Below are 10139 nucleotides of genomic sequence, written 5' to 3'. Positions count from 1 at the left end.
ATTTGGACTAGAATATGTACATTAAATGATGCAATTTATGAATATATCAACTCCCCCACACTTATCCTTTGCTTGTCCTCAAGCAAAAAGAACAAATGAGAGAGAGAGGTTGAATGCATTGGGAGTTCATATTTCCTTTGAAAGAGAAAAATGACAACTAAGAGAATTCAAGTTCATGCTCAATATGCAATGCAAGACCATACTCTGATGTAACAACTCAACAGTAATCTCCACAAGTTCTCTTATTCCTCAACTCTTTGACATTCATTAAGCTCTTTACCAAGTGGATCAAATGATGCAATGTTCAATCAAGCAAAGTTTGGCTAGGGTGAGGTAATGAGACTAAAATGATCTCATCAGCGCCTGAGTGGGTTCAATGCAGCAAGGGGATCTCTCTATGAATGATCAAACTTTGGCAGAATGCTAAAGGTAAAAAACAACCTATGCATACAAGGGCAAGGACTCATCCCACCCCACACTCTACTCAAAGCTTTCTCACTTGCTCAACCTCTCAAGAACCTCACTTTCCACACTCATTTTCCTCTCACTAGGGACTCACTTTTCATTTTCACACTCAAGTCTTGGAATTCAAACTTTACATAGCTCTTTTTCACTTTCTTTTGTAACCTCTAGCCTCTTTTTCTTTCTTTTTAAAACATTTGAGATCTTGGGCTTCTTTTCTTTTCTTTTCACTTAGAGGCTAGACTTTTTCTTTTCAAAACACTAGAGCTCACTTTCTTGACTCAAAACTCCAAGACTGATTTCTTTTCTTTTTCTCCTAGTTCTCACCATTCTCCTTTTATTTCCACTCATCTCTCCTTTTTCCACTCACCAACAAGTATTCCCCCACACTTAGTTCTCACCAAATCTCTCAGCTCCTTGATGATGGAACTTAACACTCAATGAGACTTGCCCTTGTCGCTCTAAACCTAACACTTTCTGCTAAGTTTGATCCAAGGTGGCCTTTCAATCACACACAAACATTTGGCTTGAAGGAAGGATGGGTACAAGGTGAGGAAAACTGATCCAGATGTGGACTCAGCTATTTGAGCTAAGGAAGAGGGTGGTAAAAACAGGATTCTAGCTCAAATATGTATATAGGTATCCACAAGCTTATTCAAACAATGCATCACAAGATAATTTCATGTCAAGTTCAAGGTTTTCACTTATTAGAGTTGAGTTCAATTCAAAATTGCTTCTCAGATTCAAACCATTTCAAGCCTTGCAAGCACAGAAGTCATTTCACAAGCATATTTAATCCAAATTCTCAAAGTGATGTACTCTCAAGGAAAGAACCTATCATTACTCCCATTTGCATATGATGCAACCTATATGAAAATGCAAACTAGACTCAATCCTAAAATGTGAATGCAACTACATGAGCATTTTTTTTTTGAAAAGTTTTCAGATTTTTCCATTTTTTTTTGGTTTTTATATGCACTTAGATGAATGCAAAATGAGACTCAAAGTGAAAAGGAAAATAAGAGCAGAATAAACATGATTAGTAAACACAAAACCCCTCCCCCACACTTAAAAACACAGTCCCTTGTGTTATAAAAGCATGAGAAAGAGAAAAAATCAAACATGAAATGCAAAAGATAAAGAAAAATGCTAATTGCTCATTTACAAGTGTTTGGAGTGATACCTGGTGTGGTTCTTGTGCAAAAGGGGAGTGAGTATCTGCACCAGATGAGGCCAGACACCACTGGAGATGGATTTTGCTTGGCCTGAACTCCCTTGCTGCGGCCTGGTCTTGTCTTGATCCAAACCGCACACCTAGGTAGCACTGAGACGTTCTCCAAGTTTTTCAGTCCCTAAACACTTCTCTCAGCCCTCTCACATGCTCCATTCCATTCATCACTGAGCTATGTCCTCCAAAAATCACCTGGAATCTGAGACCAACTCACAAAACCCATCAAAAGATACTAAAACATAAAAAGAAATGAGAGAAAAGAATAAAAAGATTATATACAAGGATAAGCTTGGGGTGTCTCCCAAGAGCACTTTGTTTAAAGTCACTGAGTTTGACTTCTTACCCTCGTTTTAGTAAGGGAGAGGAGGAGCTTTGGTGCTCCTGGTCTTGTCCATGAATTCAAGCATGAGGTCCTTGTTCATCAGCTCTTGGACACCATTAGATCCTTTGTCTATGAACTCTGGTGTGAGGATAGCTCTGACTCTGGCAAATGGTCTTGATCTTCCATTGCCTTTAACCTTGTATTCAACAGCTCCACCAACAAACTTCCAAGGAGTGAGAGTTAAGACCTGAGAAGATGACTCAAGAGTGAATGGTCTGGTTCTTGGTGGGTTCTTGTCTTGAGACCCTGAGCCATTGCCTTTGTTGCTGCTGATCTCCTTCTCACTTGGTGTAGGAGATAGAGATTCCAAGCAAGCTTCATCATCACTAAAGAAATCCCCTTCAAACTCAAGATCAGGTCTTATTAGGGATTCGTTCTTTTTCTCAACAGATGCAAGGGGTATAGCTTCTTCTATAGTTCCAATACTCCCCACATACATCATTCCATAGTGTTTCAACTCATCAGAATCATCATATATAACTCCACAAAACCCAGCAAGAGGAGGCTTAAGAGGATAAGATACTTCATCATCTACCTTAGCAAGCACCACTCTTTGAGTATCAAAGTCCATCCTTGCTCCTGTGGTGTTCAGAAATGGAGTTCCAAGCAAAAGAGGTAGCTCTTTTGTCTTCTTCATCTTCACAACTACAAAATCTGTTGGAACTGTGCATTCACCAATTTTCAATGGGTAGTCTTCAAGGATTCCATATGGTTTCTTTGAGGATGAATCTCCAAAGGTGATTGACATGGGGTGATGCTTAAGACTCTTGATCCCTAGTCTCTCCACCATGTCTAAAGACATTACACTGATGCTTGATCCAGAATCACACAAAGCATTGTCCACTTTCAAATTTCCAAGAGAGCATGAGATGGAGAACTTTCCTGGGTTGCCTAGCTTGGGAATAGATTTGGGTTTCACCCTTGTTGAGCCAGTGCTAGAGACTCCATCAGATGTCCTTCCTTGAACCATTCTCTGATCCTTTCCTTCAGCAATCTCAGAATCATTCTCTTTCATATCAAAACAAGCTGCCTCCCCACCTTCTTTCTCAATGTCCTCATTGAGATCACAGAACAGGAACTCAAACTCATCTATGATGGCGTCCTCATCATCTTTTGTCAGGCATTTGTCACTTGAGACATTGCCATGGAGAAGGTCCTCAATTTCTTGGACAGCAGCATGATTCTCATCATTTGAGAGGATTGCATTGCAGTATTCTGTTTGATGTGCAGTTGATGTCCCTGGTAAAGATCTTTGAGCTTGAGAACTGCAGTGGCCCTTGTTGTTCTCTAGAGTCTTGAATTTGGAAGCCAAGGTTGAAAGTTGAGTTAGAAGATCAGAATAAGTGCAGTCCACCTTGTTGTTAATCTCTGCCATTTTCTTGTTGAAGTCTATGGCACCACTTGCTTGACCTTTGAGGATTTGCTGGAGCAGGTTCTTCACTTCTTGATTCTTATTCTCTGAGTTATGTTGGAGACTTTGTTGTTGGGGAGAGACAAAACCTTGTTGTTGAGTGTTTTGAGGATATAAGTTCTGGTTTGGGGGATTCTTGTAGTAGGTAAAGCCCTTTTGGTAACCTTGGTGGCCACCTACAAAGTTCACCTCAGCTGTGATGTCTTCCCTTTGAAATGTGTCTTGAAACACATGATTCACATCTCTAACAAAGTTGGCTGACTGATGAGAAGCTAAGAGAAGTGTGTCTAGCTTCTCATTGAGAGACTTGATGTCTTTCCTTGTCCTTTCCTCTTCAGCACTCACAGCCCCTCTTGAATTCCTTTCAAAGTCTGATCCATAAAGCTCATCACTCTGAGCTACATTCTCCACTAGGGTCATGGCATCATTGACTTCCTTAGTCATGAAATTACCATTTGAAGCTGTGTCCAAGAGAAGTCTGACCTCTGGTAAAGTACCTCTGTAGAATGTACTTAGCAGCTGACAATCTGAGAATCCATGGTGAGGGCATTGCATGGTATACCCTCTAAATCTTTCCCAAGCCTCACAAAATGATTCATGGTTCTTCTGAATGAAACTTGAGATTTCATTTCTTAACCTTGCTGTTCTTGATGAAGAGAAGAACTTGGTTAGAAATGCTCTTTTGCATTGCTCCCAAGTTGTGACTGATCCTTGAGGTAGAGACTTTTCCCACTGATGAGCTTTGTCTCCTAGAGAAAAAGGAAATAGCCTCAACTTGAAACTGTCCTCACTCACTCCATTCATCTTAGTTAGATCACAAACTCTATCAAAGTTGTCAATGTGATCTAATGGGTCTTCTAATGCCAAGCCATGGAACCTGTTTGATTGCACCATGTTGATCAGGCCAGATTTGATCTCAAAATCGTTTTCAGGTGTTGGGGCTTGAATCCCATGTCTTTGACCCTGAGCATTGGCCTCATCACCAGCTCCCACAACTTGTCTTGGACGTGGAGGCGGTGGCTCTTCTTGATTCTGGTGGTTTCCATTACCACCATGAGCCTGTTGCCCTTGATCCATACCCAACCTCGCAATGTGCTCAGCTCTTTCTCGTTGTCTCCTTGCTTGACTTCTGGTGTTCATACACCTGAAAACAAAGACAGCACTTGAAAGGTAATCAGTAAAACAAAAGAAAATGACTTGATCTCAAGAAGATCCAAAGTCCTAATGCTAGAATGAACTCTCCAATTGGCAACGGCGCCAAATTGATAGTAGGAATTTTTCAATCCTTGATCAATTCCTCAACTACTCATGTCATTGTAGCACTTGAGGTATCAATCCAAATGGAGAGACTCTAGACACTAGAACTATGAGGATCAATTCTTAATCCAAGTCTAATAAGCAGATGAGTTGGTAACCAAAATTATCTAAAAGCATATAACAAAACAAGCAAGAACAAACAGTAATTAAGAATTAAAAAAGCAAGAGAAACTAAACAAACACTCAAATTCAAATAAAAAGAAAGCTAAACCTCTAGATGTGATCATTGATTAGGGTGCTTTAAATGTGAATTCATGATGCTAAGCAAACAATGCAACACTTGCAAATCTTTAGTCTAGACTTCCAATTCAGATTAATTCATTCTCATGACAGAAATCCCTTTGTTAATTACCAATTCAAGACTAATTCCCATTAGTGAATAAGCAGTTAACAAGCATAAGGTTCCAAGTCTAACATGACCAGACAGCCTCTTTGTGCATCAAAATAAGAGCTAAGAAAGACTGAATCTTATACAGAAAGATAAAGCAAGCATCACATGATCTCAAATTCCAATTAACTTAGAACTCTAATCTAGATTAATCCTCTCATGAAGGCACTAACCTCTACACTAATCCATTTTCAAACCAAATCATCATTTGTAAAATATGAATCAATGAGCATTAAGAAACAGTTCTAATATGCCATTCATGCATTTAACAATCATTCCCATGACATTAATGCATAAACCCTTAGTTAGCTTTCATTCAGGCATTTCATCAAACACTTTTGGTGCATGAAAAACCCAGATTCTAGACCCAAGTGATGTGCAAGGATCTAGCATTAGGATCAGCTAACTAAGGAAAGGAGAAGAGAATCTAAGCTTAAACAATCATTAATCTACATCTAAGCACCCTAATCTACACACCTAGAAGCTTAAAAGATGACTACTCACTAATCATGAAGAACACATCTAATCTTTTGCAAGAGATGATGTTAATCATGATTAGAAGCAGAAATGAGATGATGAGATGATGAGAAACAGACTTAGATTGATTAAATCCTTGAGATCTCTCTTAATCAAAAACGTTTTTACACTAAAAAGGAAAGAAAACTAGAGAGAAAACTCAGAGAGAAGATGATGTCCCAGGGTTTTTCTCCCAAAAAAACTACATACCTAGTGCTAATGGACCGGGTCAGCCCAGGACAAATTGGGTACTGACCCGGCTCAGTTGGGTCAAGTGGAAATCCTGCGGGTCAGTCCAGTATGTCCCAGGTCGCACACCTAAGTCGCAGTAGATGAAGACTTGTCTTGTGAAGCCTAAATCGCCTTGTCTTAGCCGCACGCCTAAGTAGGAGTGTTTTGCGAGTGTTGCTGCGGCTTGGTCTCCTTCCTCTCCAACTCGCAGGGCTAAGGCGGTTTCTGGGGAATGTACAAACTGTGCAGGTTGGTCTCTGTTGCACCTAGGTCGCAGGCTCAAGTCGGAGTGATTTGCGAGTGATCGTGCGGCATAGTTCCAGGCGCGGCTAACTCGCATGCCTAAGTCGCACGATTGTGGAGTTAGCATTTCTCTTGCTCTTGAGCTTCAGACCTCTTCCAGTGATAGTTTACCCGCACATATCAACTCGCAGCATCAGCATTCAGGCGTTCATCTTCAGGCCTGCGGGTTAACCAAGTCGCAAGACCATCTCGCAGCATCCAGAGCAGCTTAGACCACTTCGCATTCCGGAGAGTGTAACTCCTATGAGACTTGTCCGAATTGAATGATTTCGGTTGCAGAAGACAGAGGACTCATTTATCTCCAACTTTGGTGAAGGAAGCTTCGGTTCTTGGGAAGTGTAAGGCTTCCTGGAGGGCACATCCTTGCAGTGCATGTACACGACCAGAGAGAGGCGTCTAGACATGTGTCCATTCCGGAGACCGTATCTTTCTGCTCATAGATCCGAATTGAATGCTCTTGGACGTTCTGGAAAGAAGACTCAAATGTCTCTGGTTCTCATGAAGGACCCGGAAACTAAATCGGCCTGGAAATGCACCGTCCTTCGCATCCTTTAGAACTGATCTGCTCGGTTCGGAATACCTGCGAGACTGGGGTTCCTTCCGACAAGCTTATCTCTCTTCTCACGCGTCCGAATTCCACGATTCCACTTGCTAAGAGACCGTGATGCAATGCTCTCCAACTTCTATGAAGCACCCACCGTCTGAATCGGACCGGAAGGCTCCCCGGACAGGCGATCATTCAGGGGTATCGGATTGCTCCGGAATGAGTATGAGACCTGTTCGTCTTCCGATTACCATATCTTTCAGTTCCGTGGTCCAAATGCCTTGATTCCAACTGTTATGAACTCTTGACTCAATTATCTCAAACTTTTATGAAGACTCCGACAGCTGAATCTGCCGGCAAGAGCTTCCGGTGACGCGATTTCGGAAATGTATCTGCACCCGGGAATTTTGGCCGAGAGACTTGACCGCGGTACGTGTTTTTGGCCGAGAAAGCTACCCGCGGGAAGGATTTTGGCCGAGAATCTTCGGCCATCAGTATATCATTTTGCCGAGAAACCCAAAATTGCTCCTTTTCACCATTTTTGATCATTTCAACTCCATTTCTTCATCTGAATCACATCCTCCACTCCAAATAAACTCCAAAAGCACCTGTTTAACACTCCAAAACATGCAAAACTCTCTTGGACCTAATGCAATCTCCTAAGTCCTAAAACAATGCTTAAACACCTAAAATGCATGCAAATGAGACATGATTTGGACTAGAATATGTACATTAAATGATGCAATTTATGAATATATCACAGCTTTCCAGACTAAATCCAACATTCCACAACATGGTCCATAAACCTTCATCGCTGGATCTCACTGATGATTCAGATGCCAAGAACCTTCTAGATTCTTTCCCATTCTGTACTCAAACAAATCAGCCATACAAACTTTGGCACTTTTCTCTCCCCCAGACTTATTCTTTTCGCACATTCATCATCTCTTTTCTTCTTCTTTTTTTTTATGGCGCATACTCGATAAGGGTAAAGCTGCGAGTACTGATGGTGTTTGCCACCAAGTCCCCGAGTTGTCCCCTTACCTTGTATCAAAGGTTTTCAGCGAATAGTGGGGTCATGGGAAACATTCCTACCCCTCACTTCCTTCCTTTGTGTGATCATTCCAACTTAGAAGTGAAATAATGGGATCATTGGAAACATTCCTAGCCCTTCACTCCTAAGCGAAAATCATCTCAATCTTTTTGCCTTCTTTTAGCTCGTTACAAGGGAGAGAAATCACTTCATTAAATTTCACACAGGCTTTCATTGATCAAGTACGAATGAGGAATCAAGCTCTAAGGCATTAGTCACATCAGCGAGTTAAAAGTGAAGTTCAATACTTAGCTCAGGTTAGTGGATTCTGTTGGAAACGTGGACGCCTCTAGTCAACTGGTCAGCCTTTGGATTTTTCATTAGTCGGATCTAGACTGAATCTGCAGCAGTGGTCACTTAGGTGAAAGGTCAGCACAATAATTCCAGGAAAAGCATCATGATCTCCAACAGGTTTTGACTCAAAAACGTTTTGACACAACTGACTCTTAAGAAAAACAAACACAATGTCAGCAACTACCTCCCCCAGACTTGAATAACACTGTCCCCAGTGTTATCTAGTCTGAAGGTGGTGACAAAAGAGAAAGTCAGAAGGAAGAATGCAACGGGTTAGAATATCTTACTACTCAGTTAGGTCGACCAACACACAGCTCAGATTCAGATGAAAACAAGCTGAGGTCGAAAGTGCAAGGGTGGTGACGCGCGATACCAAAGATGGTGTCGCTCGACACCACCGTGCAGAGAGCAATCATCGTGATCATCTATGTTAGCACTGTCAGATCACTCAGAGAAAAGTTAGTAGTAACAATACAACCCAGAGATCCATAAATCCAACAAAGTCTCACAACAAGTGTAGCTGACACAACATACGCAAACAAACGAAAATAAAAGAGAAGAAAAACACAAGACAAGAAAACAGAACCAGAATGACAAAGGAACTAGTCCCCATCGCTGGTAGTAGCATCATCAGAGGGCGTGGGTGAGCGAGATCGCGGGCAGGTAGGGCGAACACATCCGCAGCGAGAGAGAGTAGCGATGGCACTCCAGATGCTCTGAAAACTCTGAATGACATACCGCTGGAAAGCAGCAGCCTCCATGGGAACCTCTGGCTCAGTGGGAAGATCAGGGAGAGGTACTGTGGTGTCGGCGGAGCGAGGTATCTGATCGTCCTCGGAAGTGGAAGCACGAGCTCTGGAAGAAGAACCGCGAGACACAGCAATCAAGACTCTCCTCTCTGGCATGAAACGAAGCGCGGCGCATGTGGTGCCTATGTCAGTGCGTGCACGATCAGGGAGCTGAATCCGGTATGAACCAGCTGTAGTGCGAAAGGACCACTGATTGTTGTGGTTAATCCAGGAAGCGTGGCGTAGGTGATCCAAATCAATAGCTCGGCGAGTCGTGACAATGGTGCTGTTCTCCGTGCTGATCCGAAAATACTGGAAGATAGGGGTCAGCAAGCTACCAACAGACTCAGTGCGCTGCGTCGTACCTGCTCCAGAGAAAGGCTTGGCTTGCAAAGAAACCAAGTGATGAGCGAAAACAGCTCCCATGTTGACATCAGTAGCGTGCGCGGAACTCCGGTAATGCTCACCATCTGTCAAATCACCAATGCCAACATAAAGAAGAGCCAACTCAGAGAGACGCATCTTACCCGGGGTCGAATTGCACTGAATAGTGTTGCCCAGGACACGTAGAAGGCATCGCAGAACAGGGTGGCGCACGTCGGTCTGAGACGTAGTCTTCAAATCATAACGCCCATTCCCAAAATGGGACCAGAAATCCTGCACATCGAACATCTGAGTAGGGAAGGTGACTCTCGGGAGATCCTTGCGAAACCCATATAAGGCACATAGGTCGCGAAAGGGGAGCCTGTAACGAACTCCGCGGATCATGAAAGTCAGAGTGCCCTCCTGCGCATTTGGAGCATGTTCGTTGGTGTAGTAGATGCGAACAGAGGCGAAGAAATGACGAACAAGGTCAGGAAACACATCGTAGGGTCTGGTAGCCATAGATCCCAATCCAAGCTTCGTCAACAAACGCAGGAGCTCAGAATCCAAACCCAAACGCCTCATATCCAGAATGTCCAAAAACCTGGTGGGGAGTATCTTCACATTGAGCCAGGCGTTGTAGAAGAAAGTGTCGTAATCATCCCAGTCATCTGAAATTGGCCTGTGTAGACACTCAACGCTCTCAGCAACAGCTCGAGGTGGCTCGTCCCAGATCCTGCGTGTTGGAATGCGCAGATTCTCTCGTTTAGGCCAAGGGCGCCTAATCCTCTCGTCAGGTGAATCAGGGAGTGCGTG

The 10139-nt window shown here is 42.9% G+C and overlaps 1 non-coding gene across 1 annotated transcript; it reads left to right on the top strand.

The window, feature by feature from the left end:
* The first annotated feature begins 4018 nt into the window (after positions 1-4018).
* On the top strand, positions 4019-4125 carry LOC112084729. The gene has a single exon (XR_002898390.1). It is a non-coding gene; the product is annotated as a small nucleolar RNA R71 (small nucleolar RNA).
* The last annotated feature ends 6014 nt before the right edge of the window (positions 4126-10139 follow it).

The sequence above is a fragment of the Eutrema salsugineum genome, unplaced genomic scaffold, assembly GCF_000478725.1.
Source record: "Eutrema salsugineum unplaced genomic scaffold, Eutsalg1_0 scaffold_4, whole genome shotgun sequence".
NCBI lineage: Eukaryota > Viridiplantae > Streptophyta > Magnoliopsida > Brassicales > Brassicaceae > Eutrema > Eutrema salsugineum.
The sequence above is the reverse complement of the archived record's forward strand: the minus strand, read 5'-3'. Positions and strand labels throughout refer to the sequence as shown.